At 41.3% G+C, this 7,125-nt stretch overlaps 1 pseudogene; it reads left to right on the top strand.

Moving 5' to 3' along the window:
* On the top strand, positions 1 to 1,114 carry LOC103662697 (annotated as a pseudogene).
* Positions 1,115 to 7,125: the final 6,011 nt, after the last annotated feature.

Genomic DNA, 7,125 nt, shown 5'->3' with positions numbered 1-7,125 from the left:
ATGCAAGAAGAAATCACCACGCTAGTCATTGACAATGGCTTTGGCATGTGTAAAGTTGGCTTTGCAGGGAATGAGGAGCCCTAGACGTGTTCCCATTTATGATTGGGCACCTAACACCAGGGTGTCATGGTGGGCACGAGGCAGAAGGACAGCTGCATGAGTGACAAGGCCCAGAGCAATTGGTGCATCGTGACCATGAAGTAGCACGTGGAGCACAGCACGGTCACCAGCTGGGATGAGCTGGGGAAACCTGGCTTCACACCTTCTATCATGACTATGTTCTGAGCTACAGCCTCTGGAAGCGCACCTGGGACTGCTGACTGAGGCACTCCTGAGCCTCACGAGCAACAGACAGAAGATGACTCTGACATGTTTGAGACCTTCAACATGTGGGTCATGTGCATGGCCATCCAGGCTGTGCTGGTCACACCTCTGGTATTGTCATGGGCCCTAGGGATGGGGTCACCCACAGGGTGCCCATCTACTAGGGCTCCACCCAGCCTTAGTCATCCCGGGTCTGGACCTTGCTGGCTGGGAGCTGGCTGACTTCCTCATGAAGATCCTCAGAGAGCAAGGCTACAGCTTCACTTCCACCACTGAGCAAAAGAAATCATGCATGACATCAGGAAGAACTCTGCTATGTCACCCTGGATTTGCAGCAGGGTTGGCCACCGCTCTATCCTCCTCCTACCAGGAGAATTACAAGCATCCAGACAGCCAGGTGATCACATGAGCAATGAGTGTCTCTACTGTCCAGAGGAACTCTTTCATTTCTCCTTCCTGGCCACTGAGTCCTGTGAGACCATATCCATGAGACCACCTTCAACTCCATCATGAAGTGTGATGTTGACATTGAGAAGAAACTGTATGTCAACATGGTGTGTCTGGTGGGACCATCATGTACTCTGACATTGCCAATAAGATGCAGAAATAGATCACTGCCCTGGCTCGCAGCACAATGAAGGTCAAGATCATCACTCTTCCTGAAAGTAAGTACTTAGTGTGGATTGGGGACTCCATCCTGGCCTCACTGTCCACTTTTCCGCCAATGTGGATCAGCAAGCAGAAGAAGGACAAGTGGGACCCCTCTGTCATTCACTGCAGGTGTTTCTAAACGGGCTGCAAGAAGATTCACAGCATTTGCTGCATGAGGTGATTCAGAAGTGTACGTTTGCTTCACCTCCTGCTGGTCTCATGAAACTGGAATAAGGCTTTGAAAAGAAATTCTTCATTGAAGGTCTTATCTGTTATTAGCACTGGAGTGTAGAATTTGCTGCTGACTTTGAGGTTGTATTCAGGTATTTCCTTGTATATGTTTAAAACCCTGCATATATCTTTGATTTAAATCCTTAGTACATGTGGCTTAGTCACTTGTGAGGTGACAGGACATATTTATGGAAGAGAAATCCATTTGCTCGCTGAGAATTTGCAAAACCATCAATTTCTTGATATGTGCAGAGTATTAATGTGTAGAACCAACTATTCCAGGGTTTCTCTAGAGGCTGGGAAGAGTTCTTGGACCACTTGTTATTTCTGTCTTGCTTGTCTTATAGGGTCGGCAAAGTCCAAGACTTGTCACTCAGTTTCCTTTCTTAGCTGATATTTCCCTGCCAGAACATGGTGGGTCTTTACTTGCCTTGAATTGGAAAAGGTTTTGCATTGACACCTGTAAATTTATTCATCGTTTTAATCTATGTCATTCTGTAGGGACCATCCTGTTTCTGAGAGAGCCAGACTGGTGAATTACGTGGAGATATGATAGTGAATCCTTCACCACGTCTCAATCCTTCAGGTCTTTAATGGTGCCATTAATGTCTGCCATCCTCCCTGGTATATGATGTTATTTTTATTTACTATCTTGGCGAAGCTGGCAGTTTCAGCAGTTTCCATAGGGCTTTCCTCATTATTACCGCTTTTATGCTTGCATACCAGGGACGTGTTGTGGGGTTGTGGGGTATACTCCAAATCCCAAATATATTAATATCAATTATGTACTTGGAGGTTGAGGAAATGACTTTTGGGTGGTCCATAGACCCAATGAGTACATGATGAGCCAGATTTGAGCCAGGACTCTATTAATTAGTCCTTGTAGGCTCTACTCTCATAGAGGAGCCATCTGTGTTGGTGCTTTTGGTTAATGTCAACTCAGATCCTGTGTCAAATAGTCCTAAACAGTCTGGTTTGTTTTCTTTTCACACTGTACAATCACTCTAGTAAGTGGCTGTGGGTCTCTTTGGGGGAAGGACGGGGGGAATCATCACCATATACACTTGCCATGATGTCGCTAGGTCCCTCCTTCTGGAGACTCAGCTGCTTCTTCAGTCAATGGGATTCAGATCTGAAAGTGGCCCAGATCTGGTAACTGAGCAAGGGATTATGACTTTTTATAGGGATGACCATCCTTAGCCCCCTGCTCTAATACTCTTGCTTTTTGTTGATTATAGAGTTAAAAAAATCACACTTGTTCAATTTCACTGTTAATGTAAAACTACTCTAAAAAATAGTCTATCAGTTAAAGAAAAAAAAAGGTTACCCCCTCCTTGGTATATTTCTTTAGATTTTATTATCACAGAGAGTAGGAGAGTGTCGTTCTGTCCTTCTCTTTTGCCCCTGGGGATACCATCTCTATTAACCACCTCCACAACTTCTTCAGATTAAGCCCTTTAAACCACTTTTCTGACCTTGTCCATCACTGTGGGCAGCCTCCTGGCCTTTGCCCATTGTCCCCATGGATGTTCATGAGCTCATCTCTCTGCCTGCCTCTTCCTCTGTCACCCTGGTCTGTAAAAGAGCTACCACTGGACTTCCTAATGATATGAACTCACAGTTTGTAGTATATTGATACAGATAGAAATATATAGATATGTGTATGTACGTGAATACTTATATTTTCTAGCTCTGTCCTTGGGGAAGGACTGGAAGCACTGGCACGTTAGGAGGAATGAATACATACAGTGCTCAGGTTTTGGTTTCCAAATATCATTGTCCATTAAAAGGGACCAGTCATCCTTGGACAACTGGCCAATTCCAGGGATTGAGCAAGGAAAGTAAAGACTGGGCCTGAAACATTGGATTGTGCCAGAAAGCAAGTAAATACTCGAAGAAAGACAGAGAAATGTCAAAAAGGATAGAGCAGTCAGGCTGAAGAGGGCTCCCACTGGTCAAACCTGGGACAATTTAAACATCAGATAAATAATGATAGCTATAGATTATAATACATTGATTAAAATAAGAATCCATGGGTCCATACTGATATAAATAAATAGTAGAGAAGGGAAAGTTCTTCCTTAGAGTAGAATGGCAAGTGATTAGTGTAGAAGTAATGAATAATAGAAGTTAAAAATCACTTTCCACCTAAAAATTTCTAGAATTAGAAATTTAAAAATCAGTGTATAGCAGGTGGCTATAGTTAACAATACTGTATTGTATATTTGAAAGTTGCTTAGAGAGTAGATCTTAAAAGTTCTCATCACAAGAAAAATGTGTAACTGTGTGATGATGAGTGTTAATTAGACTTATTGTGGTGAACATTTTGCAATATACACAAATACCGAATCATGTTGTACACCTGAAACTAATATGTCAATTATTTCTCAATAAAAAAATCATTTTTTAACTATCATAGTAATAATTCATTCAAGAGACATAGATGTTAAAACTAGTGGCTGAAAGCTTAATGCTAAATATTTACATAGCCCCAAAGTATCCTCCTCACTTTTTTTTTTTTTTACAGAGGGAGGAAGAAAGAGAGTTGGGGGAGAGGCAGAGGGCGAGGGAGAGACAGAATCTCTGCCCAGTGTAGAGCCTGACGTGGGGCTCCATCTCACAACCCTGAGATCATGACCTCAGCTGGAATCAAGAGTCGGATGCTTAACTGACTGAGCCACCCAGGCACCCCTCCTCCTCACTTCTTATTTACGAAGAGGAAAATCGTAACTTTGCACATACTAACAAAATCAAGTGATTAAATTACATTAATGGTACCAATAAACATCATGTACCTTTCGATGCAAATTACTGAAAAGAATGTAACATCATTTCTGTGGTGTCCTGCAAGAAACATATCCTATCTAACCATGAGAATAAATTAAGCAAAAATTAAGGGACAGCCTATAAGTTGACTGGACACTTCAAAAATGCCAAGATCATGAAAGTCAAAGATATAATGACCAGCTCTTCCAGCATAAAGGAGAGTAAATAGATTTGACAACTATTGGAAGTGTGATCCTGGAATGGATCCTGGACTAGGAAAAAAAATCCTAATAAAGGACATGTGGCAAAATTCAAGTACATTCCATAGCTTAGATACTAACATACCAATATTACTTTTTTGTTTTATTTATTTATTTGTCAGAGAGAGAGAGAGAGAGCACAAGCAGGGAGAGCAGCAGGCAGAGGGAGAAGTAGGCTCCCTGCTGAGCAAGGAATTGGGTGTGGGACTTGATCCCAGGATCCCAGGACCATGACCTGAGCCAAAGGCAGATGCTTAACCGACTGAGCCACCCAGGTGTGCCCGGTATTGTTTTTGATAATCGTCTTGCTCTCTCTCTCTCTCTTTTTTTTTTTTTTAAGATTTTATTTATTTATTTAACAGAGATAGAGACAGCCAGCGAGAGAGGGAACACAAGCAGGGGGAGTGGGAGAGGAAGAAGGAGGCTTGTAGTGGAGGAGCCTGATGTGGGGCTCGATCCCAGAACGCCGGGATCACGCCCTGAGCTGGAGGCAGACACTTAACGACTGCGCCACCCAGGCGCCCCACTTTCTCTTTTTTAAAGATTTTATTTATTTATTTGAGAGAGATAGAACCTTCTGGCAAGTAGCATTGCTTAACCATCAGATGCTTTCAAGTAATTAGCAGTTTGGAAACAGAACTACTGCTGGAAGTAGTCAGGACTAGGTGTGCCATCTACAAAAATGCCAAGGTTGGTATTCCTTATTGATTGAGAGGTTGAACTGTATGATATCTAAAGCCTTTTCTGACTGTAAGATTCTTGCAATTTTTAACTGGAATAATATCTGCCTCAATGGTGTTAGTACTGAAGATAAGCATGTCCTTAGGAATTCAAAAGAAAACTGTACAGTGAGGAAAAAAAAATGTTGAGTGAAAGTGCCCTGCAAATTTACTGATCACTTTTGTCTCTTTTTTTTTTTTTTAAGATTTTATTTATTTATTTGACAGAGATAGAGACAGCCAGCAAGAGAGGGAACACAAGCAGGGGGAGTGGGAGAGGAAGAAGCAGGCTCATAGCGGAGGAGCCTGATGTGGGGCTCGATCCCAGAACGCCGGGATCACGCCCTGAGCTGAAGGCAGATGCTTAACCGCTGTGCCACCCAGGCGCCCCTGATCACTTTTGTCTCTTGAACATGTTCTAGGTTGTGCTTAGGCAATCATTTTGTCTGAACTTAGTATGTCGTTTCTGTCATTTCCAAGTCACTATTAAATAGTCTTGCACTATGAATTATACTTAACTAGTGGTGACTTTTAAAGTAGTGCATCTCAGATTTTAATGTACATACGAACAACTTGGAGACCTTTTAAAGATTCAGGTTTGGATTCGGATTTTGATTCAGTAGTCAAGCCCATTAAACTTCTAGAATAAAATATAGATGAAAAACATAGTGATGTTGGCAAAGATTTCTTGTGCTTGGCAAAGATTCCTTAAAAACCTCACAAAATGCAGAAAGTATAAAAGCAGCAATAAATTGGGCTTCAAGGAAATTAAAAACTTTTCCTTTTCAAAAGATGCTATTAAGAAAATGAAAAGGCAAGTCATAGACTGGGAGAAAATATTTCCAAAGCATGTACCAGACAAAGACTTGTACCTAGAACATATAAAAAATTTTGCAAATCAGTAATAAGAAACAATCCAGTAAAAATACGGGCCAATATTCAAAGAGACACTTCTCCATGAAGATACATGGCTGACAAATAAGCACATGAAAAAAACGCTTAATGTTAGGGAAGTGCAAATTAATATCACGAGATAGAACCATACCCCCTTAGGATGGCTAAAATTAAAAAGACTGACCATACCACATGTGGGTAAGGATGTGGTGTAACTGGAACTCTCATACACTGCAGGTAGGAACATATGGTACCATCACTTTTGAAAACATTATCTAAATTTCACAAAAAATTTGAATATGCACCTAGCTCGTATTAACTAGCCAGTCCAATCGTAGGTATTTACCCAAGAGAAATGAAGGCATATGTCCATATAAACACCTGTACATGAATATCCATGACTTTATTTGTAAGGCAAAAACCGTAAAGAATCTAAATGTCCATCAACAGGTGAATGGATAAACAAACTCAGTATATTCATATAATGAACACTAGTCAGCAAAAAGGAATGAGCTACTGATAATCCAGTGCAACGTGGACCTCAAAATAATCTTGGATCTCACAATATTCTGAAAGAAGCCATACAAGCGTACATACTATTCTACTGATCTATAGTAACAGAAAGGAGATCAGTGCGTGCCTGGGATAGATGTGGGCAAGTGTCAGGGGAAAGAGACAAAATTGCAAAGGGCCACAAGGAAAGTTTTAGTGGTGATGGATATATTCATTAGTTTGATTGTGATGATTTTATAGGTGTATATGGATGTCAAAACATATGAAAAATTTAAATATGTATAGTTTATGTCAATACACTATAGAAAGGCTCAGATTCTGATTCATTAGGTTTGGGTGGGGCCAAGAACCAAACTCCCACGTGCGGCTAATGCAGCTGTTTCCATACCATATTCTGAGGGGGCAAAGCTCTGAGTTGTCTTTGTCATAAACAGATATGTCATTTGAGTGTACAATAGATACATACGGCTGGTACCATACTGGTTAGTGCAGATAAAATATTTCCTTCATTGAAGAAAGAAAGTTCTCTTGGATGTTAATGGTCAAGATTCTTGAGTACATTGGTAACTATTAATCTTGTCCTATTATCTTTTTTTTTTAAGATTTTATTTATTTATTTGACAGAGAGAGACACAGCCAGCGAGAGAGGGAACACAGGTAGGGGGAGTGGGAGAGGAAGAAGCAGGCTCCCAGCGGAGGAGCCTGATGCGGGGCTCGATCCCAGAACGCCGGGATCACGCCCTGAGCTGAAGGCAGACGCTTAACGA

This window comes from Ursus maritimus, unplaced genomic scaffold (assembly GCF_017311325.1).
Source record: "Ursus maritimus isolate PB19 unplaced genomic scaffold, ASM1731132v1 scaffold_18, whole genome shotgun sequence".
Taxonomy (NCBI): Eukaryota; Metazoa; Chordata; class Mammalia; order Carnivora; family Ursidae; genus Ursus; species Ursus maritimus.
The sequence above is the reverse complement of the archived record's forward strand: the minus strand, read 5'-3'. Positions and strand labels throughout refer to the sequence as shown.